Source organism: Mesoplodon mirus (genome assembly GCF_964341445.2).
Source record: "Mesoplodon mirus genome assembly, chromosome: 19".
Taxonomy (NCBI): Eukaryota; Metazoa; Chordata; class Mammalia; order Artiodactyla; family Ziphiidae; genus Mesoplodon; species Mesoplodon mirus.
In genome coordinates, this window is record NC_138995.1 from 37,692,368 (window position 1) to 37,706,126 (window position 13,759).

The window sequence follows — 13,759 nt, forward strand, 5'->3', positions numbered from 1 at the left end:
CCATGCTCTCCCTGGCATGTTGGTGGATAAAGCTGCCCCTGGGGTCCTCTCCGCCTCCCACCACTGCCTGACCTGCATGCAGACCACCTGCTTTTTTCAACAGGTCATGACAGTGCTTCTGATACTGGGATCAGGAAGGTTATCTGGTCACCGAAACTTTGGAAGGCGTGAGAATGCTTAGGAAGCCCAGGCAGAAAAGGAGAGTCAAGGGGTCGGGGGGGTGGGATGAGGGTGGGGTGCCCGGATTTGCACTCGAAAAAGTGCAGGCATTTGAGGAGAAGTCAATCAGTGAGGACACTGCAAAAGAAGAACCAGAGAAGTGGAAGGAAAACCATGAAAAATTAAGCCCTGGTGAAGCGAAGGAAAAAGATGCTCTCCAGAAGGAATGAGGGGTCCACCCTGGCCACCGGTTTCTGCTCTCCACCCTGCTTTCCTTTCCTCACATTCATCCCTTGAGTCACTTCCTTCAAGCATCCTCAAAGCCCATGCCCCTCACAATCTGCAGTAGGCACGTTGCCAAACTCCGCCATCTGCCCCCCAAGCCAGCTGAACACAGCAAAAGGAAACCACCCAGCCAGCCTGGCATGTTTTACCTGAATCACAGAAATCACAGACCTCAAGGGGGCACAGGGCACTCTCTCTGTGTCTCTGGGGAGCTTGCTTTCACTCCATCACAATAGGACTGTTTCCTTCCAGGCCTCCCACCCACCCACCCCTGCCATCCAGCTGATGGCCATGTCCCGTGCTTCTCTGTGCAAACTGAACCCGACAGTAGGGAACCCCCTCATTGCCTAGCCCGAGAGCCCAAGCCCCCTCATTTTCCCGTTGGTTACCAGTCCCGCAACCCTTGGGTTCCATCCTGTTTCTCAAGGACTGAGGTTATTTCCTTTCTTCTTTCCCTTCTTTCCTTCCTTCCCCATTTCCTCTTCTGCTGCTGCTTCTACTTCTCCTCCTTCTAACTCTCCTCCTCCTCCCCGCTTCCTGTACAATCTGGCCCCATGCCAGCTGCTGCAATCCTTTCTAAAAGGCAGATGGGGACCCTCCACCTCTTGGCGGGAAGAAGGGTCACAGTACTGAGGACAGATTTAGCTGCTACTGTCTTGTCTGAATGTGTTTAGGTGGTGACTGTTAGCTCCCTCCGTAGTAAAGGAATCTCTTCTCCTTGGCGAACAGCAATCTGAGACGTGATGCTTTGAGACCGTGTGAGCATCCTGCACCCCACCAACCTTTCCCCAGGGATGTTGGCATGTCATTCTGCCTTTCGCCTGGAACAACGTTTCCCAGCAGTTGACCACGTCAGAGATGATAGCAGCCTGAAGTCAAGTAGTCAGAATGGAGATGGACAAAGATGATGACTCTCGGTTTAATTGCAATGAAATCAATCCCTCACTGTGTAAGTAATGACTAAGTACGCATCTCTTTTGCTCATTCCATGAGGATGGGGGCCATGCAGGTCTTGGTCACTGCGTCTCCAGTACCTAAGAGGACCTTCCAGTAACAATAATATAAAAGCACCCGGTAGTGTTCTAGCACTTCACATCCACTCCCTCTTTGAGCAAGGAGGGTTGCTGCTATGCCCATTGTACAGATGAGGAAAGTGAGGCACAGAGAGGAGACTAACTTGCTCAAGGCACAGAGCCAGTAGGTGGCAGAGCTGGGATATGAACCAGGAAGCCTCATTCCAGAGCCTGCACTCTTCGATATCATACTCTCTGGCTTCAGAATGAAGCTGCAGGGCTTCCCTGGGGGCGCAGTGGTTAAGAATCTGCCTGCCAATGCAGAGGACACGGGTTCGAGCCCTGGTCTGGGAAGAGCCCACATACCACAGGGCAACTAAGCCCGTGCGCCACAACTGCGGGGCCTGCGCTCTAGAGCCCACGAGCCACAACTACTGAAGACCACGTGCTTAGAGCCCGTGCTCTGCAACAAGAGAAGCCACCACAGGGCTGTTCACCACAACGAGGAGTAGCCCCTGCTCGCTGCAACTAGAGAAAGCCCGCGCACAGCAACAAAGACCCAATACAACCAAAAAAATAGAAATAAAATAAATAAATTCAAAAAGAAGAAAGAAAGAAGCTGCAGTGCCACTCTGGAAAACAGTATGGAGGTTCCTCAGAAAACTAAAAGTAGAATTGCCGTATGTTCCTGCAATCTCTTTCCTGGGCATATATTTGGAGAAAACCATAATCGAGAAGATACATGCACCCCAGTGTTCATAGCAGCACTATTTATAATAGCCAAGACATGGAAGCAACCTAAATGTCCATCGACAGATGAATGGATAAAGAAGAGGTGGTGTCAATACATATACACGATGGAGTACTACTCAGCCATAAAAAGAATGAAATAATGCCATTTGCAGCAACATGGATGGACCTAAAAGTGATCATACCAAATGAAGTCAGACAGAGAAAGGCAAATACCATAAGATATCACTTATGTGTGGAATCTAAAATATGACCCAAATGAACCTATCAACAAAACAGAAACAGATGCACAGACATAGAGAACAGACTTGTGGTCACCAAAGGGGAGGGGGAGTGGGGGACGGAAGGATTGGGAGTTTGGAATTAGCAGATGCAAACTATTATATAGGGGATGGATAAACAACAAGGCCCTACTGTAGAGCACAGGGAGCTATAGTCAATACCCTGTGATAAACCATGAGAGTTTATCACAAAAGAATGTGCAAAAGAATGTATATATGACTGAATCACTTTGCTGTACAGCAGAAATTAACACAACACTGTAAATCAACTATACTTCAATAAAAAAAGAAATCCTTTGAGACTATAATAATAAAGATATTCTCCTTAAACAAAACAAAGCAAATAACAGAAGAAACTGCAGTAAAAATTTATTGAATGAGTTAACGCTGCAGGGTGTGGAGAGGATGGGGGGTGGGGAGTTTGGGAAATGTGTTCCAGGTCATTTCAGCTCCCTCTACTTCAAATCCTTTAAAGGGGGACTTTTATCTCGTTTGCTGGGTTTTTTTTCAACGATGGGAAACGTCCAGCCTTCACAGAATGCGTTTTCTGAGCACGAGTAGCACTGGGCCAGCCTGGCAGATGGGTCCCTGCTCTGCCATGCCAGGTCCTTTAGGGCACAAGGCTCCAAGATTCCAAAGTGCAGCTCCTTCCATGAAGAAAAAAATTCAAGTGTGTCCTATGTCTGAGGCCACCCAGGATATTCATTTTCCTAACAGAAAACTCCAGATTCACAGATACTGTCCCTTCCTTAACCAAAGTCGTTGAAGTTTCCCTGTGTGGGGTCCAGAAAAGAGGAAAGGGTGTAACAAAGGCAATTTGGCCAAAGCCATCTTTGCGCAGGTGACGTGGGCGGCTGAGGAGGAAGTGTGCTTCTCTCCCTTCCACTAGTACCTCTCACCTTATTTCCTGAGATTCAGCAAGATCATCAACTGCTCTGAAATCAAGACCATTGTTCCTTGATTGCAATGATAATCATAGCTCTCACCAAAACATGGTCCAAGTTTCAAAGCTGTTGTTCTTTGTCCCTGCCATTCTCTCTTGAAATGTTAATTCAGCATCCCTGGAAGGGACATATTTTGTATTATTAGCAGCAAGCTACAAGCTGAATATCAGAATAAGAGTTTCAAGAGGAAGTTGTTGAGGGAAAGGTGACAGATAATTTTGGATTTCTTTTGTCATTCAATAAATACTAAAATACTGGGTGTTGGGGATGCCCACACGTTCATCCTAGTGCTTAGCCTCTCCTTTGTATCAGTTAGCTACAGCTGTGTAAGAAACCATCTTGAAATTTAGTAGCTTAACACAACAACTTTTTCTTTTTCTCTCACGTGTATTTGGGTCGTCTAGACAGTTCTGCTAATCTGGGTCAGGCTTGGCTGACCTTGGCTGGTTTCACTCGTGAACCTGCCATCATCCTCTGGCAGGTTAACTAGAGGCTGGCTGGTTTCGAATTACTTCAGCTGGGATGACTCAGTTCTTCTTTACCTCTCCCCCACATCCCTCCAGCAAGCTAGCCCAGGCATGTTCTCATGGCAAAGGTGGAGAAGAAGAGAGAGAAGAGAAATACTCTGAGCCTCTTAAGGCTTAGCCTTGGAATTTGTGCACTCCTGCTGTATTCTACCGGCTAAAGCAAGTTGTAAATTTCAGTTCAGGGGATGGGAAAAGAGACTCCATCTCTCTTTTTTTTAATTTTTAAAAAATATTTATTTATTTATTTTGGCCCTGCTGGGTCTTAATTGCGGCATGCAGGATCTTCGCTGCAGCATGCGGGATCTTTAGTTGCGGCATGCATTTGGGATCTAGTTCCCCCATCAGGGATGAAACCTGGGCTCCCTGCATTGGGAGTGTGAAGTCCTGCCCACTGGACCACAAGGGGAGTCCCAAGAGACTCCATGTCTTGATGGGAGGAGCTGCGAAAGCACACCGCAAAGCGCCCGGATAAAGGGAGGGGTGGAGAAGGGCAGCCTCAAGGCAGGGAAGAGTGGTCCTTCTTATTTCTGCTTCTCCCATGAGCCAATGAAAGTCTGATTCCCATTGTCCACAGTTGCCTCATCTGCCCCACAGTCCTGTTATCTGACTTTAACCTTCACTTCTTTCTGTCAGTCCCTTAGGTCTCTTTTGGGGCAGCTCTATCCCATTCCTTACTCTCCAAGCCCCCAACCCCACCTCCACCCATCATTGGAGGCTGATGAATCCCCCTCCTACTTCAGGATAAGGCCGATTCCAGCTTCCCTGCCTTTTGTTTATTTCTTCCATCTCCTGTGGGAGGTGTTTGTTCTTGAATGCTCATGAGGGAGGGGTTCAAACTGGACTCCTCCCACTTTCTCAGATTCCCCCCTCCCCACAGCCCCAAGTTAGTCACCCTTCTACCTCCCTGTGGGTCAGTCCTCTTGTTTCCATCCCCACGTTTCCATCCCGGTCCAGGCCCCACCATTATCTCTTGCCCTAGACTAACATCACCGTTGCGGCCTCTCCCGTTGCGGAGCACAGGCTCCAGATGCGCAGGCTCAGCGGCCATGGCTCAAGGGCCCAGCCGCTCTGTGGCACGTGGGATCTTCCCGGACCTGGGCACGAACCCGTGTCCCCTGCATCGGCAGGCGGACTCGCAACCACTGCGCCACCAGGGAAGCCCGGTGTCTGGTTTTTAATCCTGGTTCTGCTGTTGATCTGCTGGGTGACCTCAGGGACCTGACTTTGCCTCTCTGTGCTTCAGTTTCCTCCTGCTGGAGACTGAATGTTTATTTCCCCCCCAGCCCTCAAACTCTATATGTTGAAACCTAATCCCCAAAGTGATGGTATTTGTAGATGGGGCCTTTAGGAGGTGATTAGGTCATGAGGGTGGCATTCTCATGTATGAGATTAGTTCCCTTAGAAAAGAGACCCCAGAGAGCTCCCTCACCCTTTCTGCCACGCGAGGACGTGCAAGAAGATGGCTGTCTGTGAACCAGGAAGCACCTTGATCTTGGACTTCCCAGCCTCTAGAACAGTAAGAAATAAATTTCTGTTGTTTACAAGCCACCCAGTCTATGGTATTGTGTTCCAGCAGCCTGAACAGACTAAAATACCTCTTCTATAAGACACCTCACTTCTACAGATTAGTGATGATAATAGTATCTGCTTATAAGGTTGTTTGCTGTAAGGATCCGAACAGCAACCTCATCTGAAGATCTGAAGCACTTGGGACTCTTCTGGTCCTGGAAATTGACAGGGATAAATGGCGATGATAGGATGGGGGTGGGGGGATTCATTCCATCCGATGTACTAGGTCTGTGCTCAGTATGTCACTGGTCCTCCCAGTGAGCCTAGGGGTCAGTTCCATTTTCCCGATGAGACAACTGAGGCGCAGAGAGCCTCAAGGTCACGGTTGCCCAAGGTCACGGTTACTGAATAACTGGGCCACGATTTGAACTGAGATCCATCTGATTCCTAAGTTTCTCTTTCTGACTGTGAGCACCGGCTTCTCCCTTGTCTCCCCGCTTCCCCTCTGACCCCCCAGTCTCTGCTCCCCAGTCCGCCAAAGGGAGGCAAAGAAGGGGTCAAGCTAATCAAGTCTCCCCCTTCCTAAGATTTTTCAGCAACATGACTCAGTCCAATGCATGATCCAAGATTGGATCCTATACTGGCGAAAACATGGCTATAAAGGACGTTACTGAAGGGAAGCGAGAGATTTGAATTTGTGGATTAAACAACAGTATTACTGTATCAGTGTTACAGTTCCTGATTTTGATAACTGTCCTGGGGTTTTTGAAGAGAATGTCTTTGTTCTGTAGCTCCATGCTGAAGTATTTATAGGGATCAAGGGACAGGATGTCTGCCGCTGCCTCTCAAATGTTCCAAAAAGAGTGAGATAAAACACATGTGGTTAAGTATTATTGACTGATGAACCTAGGAGGATGGGGTTCTTTTTACTCTTCTTGTTTGAGAAGAGTAAACTGTCAAAGAGTTCTGTAGTTTGATCTTATTTCAGGTGAAAAACAAATCAGCAAAAACACACTCTTCATTCTGCTCCTCAGTAGGTACCCATGAGAAAGGAAAATCTATGTCCACACAGACACTTGTACCCGAAGGTTCAAAGCAGCATTATTCACAGCAACCAAAAAGCAGAAACAACCCAAATGTCTATCAACTGATGACTGGATAAACCAAATGTGGTGTATCCCAACAGTAGAAATATTGTTTTATTGAAGTATAGTTGATTTACAATGTTGTGTCAGTTCCAGGTGCACAGCAAAGTGATTCAGTTTTATGTATATATATATATATATATATATATATATATATATATATATATATATATATATCCTTTTCCATCATAGGTTATTACAAGATATTGAATATAGTTCCCTGTGCTATACAGTAGGACCTTGTTGTTTATCTATTTTATGTTTAAAAATTTTTTATTGCCGTATAGTTGATTTACAATGTTATGTTACTTTCTGCTGTACAGCAAAGTGAACCAGTTATACATATACATATGCCACTCTTTTTAAGATTCTTTTCCCATATAGGTCATTACAGAGTATTGAGTAGAGTTCCCTGTGCTATACAGTAGGCCTTTATTAGTTATCTATTTTATATATAGTAGTGTGTATATATCAATCCCAATCTCCCGTTTTATACCTCCCCCCTTGTAACCATAAGATTGTTTTCTACATCTGCGACCCCATTTGTGTTTTGTGAACAAGTTCATTTGTACCATTTTTTTAGATTCCACGTATAAGCAATATCATACGATATTTGTCCTTCTCTCTCTGACTTACTTCACTCAGTATGACAATCTCTAGGTCCATCCACGTTGCTGCAAATGGCATTATTTCATTCTTTTTTATGGCTGAGTAATATTCCATTGTATATATGTACCACATCTTCTTTATTCATTCCTCTATCAATGGACATTTAGGTTGCTTCCATGTCCTGGCTATTGTAAACAGCACTGCAATGAACATTGGGGTGTATGTATCTTTTCGAATTACAGTTTTCTCTGGATATATGCCCAGGAGTGGGATTGCTGGATCATATGGTAGCTCTATTTTTAGTTTCTTATGGAACTGCCATACTGTTCTCCATAGTGCTTGTCCCAATTTACATTTCCACCAAGAGTGTAGAAGGATTCCCTTTTCTCCACAACCCCTCCAGCACTTATTATTTGTGGACTTTTTAATGTCGGCCATTCTGACCAGTGTGAAGTGATACCTCATCGTAGTTGTTGTTGTTGTTTTTTTTTTTTGGCTGCACCATGTGGCATGTGGGATCTTAGTTCCCCAACCAGGGGTCGAACCTACGCCCCCTGCATTGGAAGTGTGGAGTCTTAACCACTGGACTGCCAGGAAAGTCCCCTACCTCACTGTAGTTTTGATTTGTATTTCACTAATAATGAGCAATGTTGAGCACCATTTCATGTGCCTATTGACCATATGTATGTCTTCTCTGGAGAAATGTCTGTTTAGGCCTTCTGTCCATTTTTTGATTGGGTTGTTTGTTTTTTTGTTATCAAGTTGTATGAGCTATTTGTATATTTTGGAAATTAAGCCCTTGTCAGTTGCATCATTTATAAATATTTTCTCCCAATCCATAGGTTGTCTTTTTGTTTTGCTTATGGTTTCCTTTGCTGTGCAAAAGCTCATAAGTTTGATTAGGTTCCATTTATTTATTTTTTCTTTTATCTCTATTGCCTTGGGAGACCCAACGGGGAATATTATTCAGCCATAAAAAGGAATGAAGTTCTGATTCATGCTACAGCATTGGTGAACTTTGCAAACATTGTGCTGGGAATTCGCTGGCAGTCCAATAGTTAGGACTCTGCGCTTTCACTGCCAAGGGCCTGGGATCAATCCCTGGTTGGGGAACTAAGATCCCACAAGCCATGAGGGGTGGCCAAAAAGAAAACATCATGCTAAGTGAAAGAAGCCAGACACAGAGGCCATATATTGTAGGATTCCATTTATATGAAACGTCTGGAATAGACAAATCCATAGAGATAGAAAGCAGATTCGTGGTTGCCTAGGGTTGGTGGGGAGGGGGACATAGGAAGGACTGCTAATGGTACAGGATTTCTTCTTGGGGTGATGAAAATGTTCTGGAACTAGATAGTGGTGATGGTTGCACAGCCTTGTGAATATACAATAAACCATGGAATGGTCCACTTTACATGAATAAGTTTTATGGTATGTGAATTGCATAGCAGTTAAAAGTAATAACGACAGTGACAACAAACCCTTCAATGACTGTGTATGGCTTTTGGGATCAAACCCCAAATCCCCGGTGTAAGGTCACCCAGTCCCTAAGCCTCTCTCAGCCAAGCTCTCAAGACTCCAGCAGCCCAACCTGCCTTCTTTCCCTGCCGCTGCCACCTCTGGGGCTTTGCACCTGCCCTTCCCCTCCAACCTTGTCTGACTAACTCTACTTATCTTGCAAGTCTTAGCTTACAACTGACTTCCTTCACGATGTTGCCCCTTAATCCCCAGAGTCTAAGTCACCGGGTTCCCAAAGTAGCATTTGGGATGATTTCCAGGTGACTTATTTTTTTTTTTTTCTTTTGCTGTACACGGGCCTCTCACTGTTGTGGCCTCTCCCATTGCGGAGCACAGGCTCCGGACGTGCAGGCTCAGCGGCCATGGCTCATGGGCCCAGCCGCTCCGTGGCATGTGGGATCTTCCCAGACCGGGGCACGAACCCATGTCCCCTGCATCGGCAGGCGGACTCTCAACCACTGTGCCACCAGGGAAGCCCTCCAGGTGACATTTTAATTGTTATGCATGTATTTTAAAGCACGTTGGGGAAAAAAGGAACTGGCCCTTCACACCTGTGACTTCATGACTATTGTTCCCTGGGATCAGCCTAAGGTAGCCCCAGGGGAACCCATCAAAGGAAGAAAAAAAGTTGGTTGAATGAACAAGGAACAAATTTTATTTTATTTTATTGAAGTATAGTTGATTTACAATGTTGTGTTGATTTCTACTGTACAGCAAAGTGATTTGGTGATACATATATATTTTTTCATATTCTTTTCCATTATGGTTTATCACAGGATACTGAATATAGTTCCCTGTGCTATACAGGAGGACCTTGTTGTTTATGAGAGAACACATTCTCAAGGTACAGACAATAGAGGCAGTACTCGGCAAAAGTTGTGAAATAGACCTTTAGGAATAATAGAAGTGGGGAAACCCCGGGGGGCTGAGTTAACTCCACCTGACCTCCCATAGCAGCCGTCACGCTAGTATCTGTCACACTGCGAAGTGATTTGTTTTATGTCTGTCTCCCGCACTGGGGTGTGAGTCCCATGAAGGCAGGGCTGGGCCTGGCTCTTCCCCGCTGTTTCCCTAGCACTGCCCACGCAGGGCGGGGCATGGAGCAGGTGCTCAGACAGGGTGTGCTGAATAAACTGAGGCCAAGCTGTTCCGGACTGTGGACTACCCCCAAGGGCACTAGGGAGCCTTAGGAGGGTTTCAATCAGGGGAGTGTCAAGGTTGATCTGTGCTTTACAAATTCCAGGCCCCCTTTCTACTTTGCACCCGGAAAATCCACATGCCTCCCCGTCTGACCTTTCCTATCAGACTCCTCTTTACCCTTCTCCTCCTCCAGGAAGCCTTCCTGAACTGCAGGCTGGGTCAGGTGCCTGCTCTGGGCTTCCACAATCCCCCACCTTCCCCCATCACAGCCCTGTCTACTCTGGGGGTGGGTCTGTATCCTCCAGAGACTTGTGAGATCTCCACAAGTTCTGCCCTAGGCTCTCAGGACCCACTCCAGAGCAGGTGCATTGACTGGACCCCTCTCCACTGCCATGTCCCCAGATCTCCCTCCATTATTTTCCTCCACCAGTCCCTCCCTAGCTGTATTTGGATCCTCTCCTCGTATACACTGCCATGTGTATTATTTTTAAAATCGTGTGCTTAACACCACTGCTTTCTCACCATTTAAAATTTAAAAACAATTTTTGTGTCCTGAAATTGACTGTTGTCACCATTTAAAATGTACAATTCAGTGGCATTAAGCACATTCACAGTGTTGTACCACCATCACCACTATCTAATTCTCGAAATTTCCCATCACCCCCAAAGGAAACCCTATGCCCATGTAGCAGTTACTAGCCACTCCCCCCTCCCCCCAGGCCCTGGCCACCTCTGCGTTCTGTCTCTATGGATTTGCCTCTTCTGGACAGTTCATATAATGGACTCACCCAATATGTGGCCTTTTGGATCTAGTTTCTTACACTTAGCATCATGTTTTCGAGGTTCCATGTCATAGCATGGATCTGTTCCTTTTTTTGGCTGAATAATATTCCATTGTGTGGATAGACCACATTTTGTTGATTCATTCATCTGCTGGTGGACATCTGGGTTGTTTCTACCTTCTGGCTATTGTGAATAATGCTGCTGGGAACATTCATGTACAAGTTATTGTTTGAACACCTGTTTTCAACTATTCTGGGTATACACATAGGTGTGGCCATGTAGTAATTCCAGGTGCAACTTATGGAGGAAACAGCAAACTGTTGTCCATATTGGTGGCCCCTTTACCCACCAGCAGTGTGTGAGGATTCTGATTTCCCCACATCCTTCCTAACACTTGGTATTGTCCCTTTTTTGGATTATGGCCATTCTAGCAAGGGCGAAGTGGCCTCTCATGGTTTTGACTTGCATTTCACGAATAACTAATAACCTTGAACATCTTTTTATGTGCTTCTTGGTCATTTTCTCACTACCTTTTGCAAACTGACCTCAGCTCCTACCACCTTGCTAAAGCCATTTTCCCAATATTCACCAGTCCACTGGCTTCCCTTTTTAAAAAATTTTTTTAAAATTTAGTTTATGGAAGAATAGTTGATTTACAATGTTGTATTAATTTCTGCTGTACAGCAAAGTGATAAAGTTATTCATATATATATATATATACTCTTTTTCATACTTGTTTCCGTTATGGCTTATTACACAATATTGAATATAGTTCCTTCGGCTATACAGTAGGACCTTGTTGTTTATCCACTGGCTTATCTTAATTCCCATTTTTTCCCGTCTCTCAGCAACTCTGGAGGCCTTCCTCTCTCTCCCACCATGACCTACCCATTCTTGGTCTTCCTCTTCTTTTTCTGGAGAGAGATGGGGGACCTTGGGCCAGTTATTTAACTTCTCTTTGCCTCGGTTTTTTCATCTGTGAAATGAGACCGCTAACTATTTCGACTTCTTGGTTGTTGTAACAATTCAATGAGCTTAGAAGTGTGCCTGATGATTACCTAGTAACGATCAGGGAATTATTTAATGGTGAGAGGAGTAGGAGGGCTGAGGGCAGAACATTTCCTCGTGAAAGGTACTTAAAAAAATTAAAAAGCTGGAGGGTGAAAAAATAAAATAAAATTTAAAAGCTTGCCCTGATACAGAATTTTAGGAAACACCATCAGAAATTCTTTTATTAAAAAAACCCCCACAAGAATATTACTCAGCCATAAAAAAGAATGAAATAATGCCATTTGCAGCAACATGGATGGACCAGGAGATTATCATACGAAGTGAAGTAAGTCAGACAAAGACAAATATCATATGATATCGCTTATATGTGGAATCTAAAAAGAAAAAAAGAAATACAAATGAACTTATTTACAAAACAGAAAGAGATTCACGGACATAGAAAACAAACTTATGGTTACCAAAGGAGAAAGGGGAGGGGGGTAGGGATAAATTAGTAGTCTGGGATTAACATATACACACTACTATATATAAAATAGATAACTAATAAGAACCTGCTGTATAAAAAAATAAATAAAATTCAAAGATTCAAAAAAAATCTGCATTAAGCTTCTTATAGCTTTTAAAACAATGCATCAAAAGACAAAAAAGTTTTTAGGGGCAAGTGTCATATGGTGGTTAAAAGTATGAACTTTGGGGCTTCCCTGGTGGCGCAGTGGTTGAGAGTCTGCCTGCCGATGCAGGGGACACGGGTTCGTGCCCCGGTCTCGGAAGATCCCACATGCCTCGGAGCGGTTAGGCCCGTGAGCCATGGCAGCTGAGCCTGCGCGTCCAGAGCCTGTGCTCCGCGGCGGGAGAGGCCACAACAGTGAGAGGCCCGCGTACCGCAAAAAAAAAAAAAAAAAAAAAAAAAAAGTATGAACTTTGGAGAAGGGCTGCCTGGGTCCGAATCCCTGTGACGCCTGATGTGGGCAATTCTATAACTCTCTGTGCCTCAGTTTCCACAGGCGTAAAACGGGAGGCTGGTAGAAGCTGCTAGGATCTTTCTGGGCATTCACCGAGTTTATCTATGTACCTGGGTTGGCAGCTCCAGCTCTGGCTGGTAGGCGTTAACTTAGAACATCTCATAGCCGGTCAAGTTTTCACTCCAGGCCTGGGTGACTTTCCCAGCCATCTAAAAACAATGTTTCACAAACCCTGTAGCGAACTTATACACAGGAAGTCTTAACAAGTAAGATCCATAACAGGTCAAATCTCAGCTGCAGGAAGTCGTTCTCATTCTCTGCTCCAGATCTCCCGGAACACAGAGGAATAATAAAAGTCAAAACCCGGACAACTCTCCCTTCTGCAGGTCAATTCCGCCAGCGTCGTTGTCCGGAGGAGGCAGGCTTCCCTTCTTAAAGGGGCCTCTCCTAGTTTTGACTTTCTCTTCTCTCTCCTAAGAGGGCCTGGCTGGTTTCTCCTCCTCATCCCCCACTTAGCATCTCTCAGGAAGCGGCCCCTCCCTCTCCGTTGGGATGTTAAATCCTGCAGTGATTACTAATAAATAAAGCCACTCTTCATTGAATCTGGATTTCTGTTGGTCCTGAGTACGTGAAGCAGCTCAATTCCCCAAATACCATTGTGGGTTGTAGGGGGCGCAGGTCGGGGGTCCATGGCCTCTATAGCCAAGTCAAGAATTTTCCTAGGGGCCGTTGCTTCGAGGTACGTGGATGAAAAGGGAGAGTTCTCAGAACTTACTATTTGTTTACAAGTTTCTAACTTTACAAAGGTCCAAATAGATCTACCCTCCACGCACCCCGGTCTCCCTCCCCACAGACGCTGCAGTTACCAGTTTGTTTCTGCTTTCGAAGATATTCTGTGCGTTTAGCGAGCAGCAGCTTAGATATTCTCACCTCCCCCTTAAATTATTATACACTCTTCTTCCTTCATTGCCTTTCCCCCTTAACTGAATTCATAGCTTATTCCGCGTCGGTTCATGTATTACTTCCTCATTTTACGGTTAGGTCATGTCCCCCTGTGGGCCAGACCACAGCTTATTTAATGAGTCCCCTATCCATGGACAGCTAGGTTGTTTTCGGGTTTGTT

At 45.4% G+C, this 13,759-nt stretch overlaps 1 pseudogene across 1 annotated transcript in view; it reads right to left on the bottom strand.

Moving 5' to 3' along the window:
- LOC309795684 (zinc finger protein 541-like) overlaps positions 1-13,759 on the bottom strand; it is a 141,490-nt pseudogene that overhangs the window by 40,343 nt on the left and 87,388 nt on the right. The gene's annotated exons all lie outside the window — the stretch shown is intronic.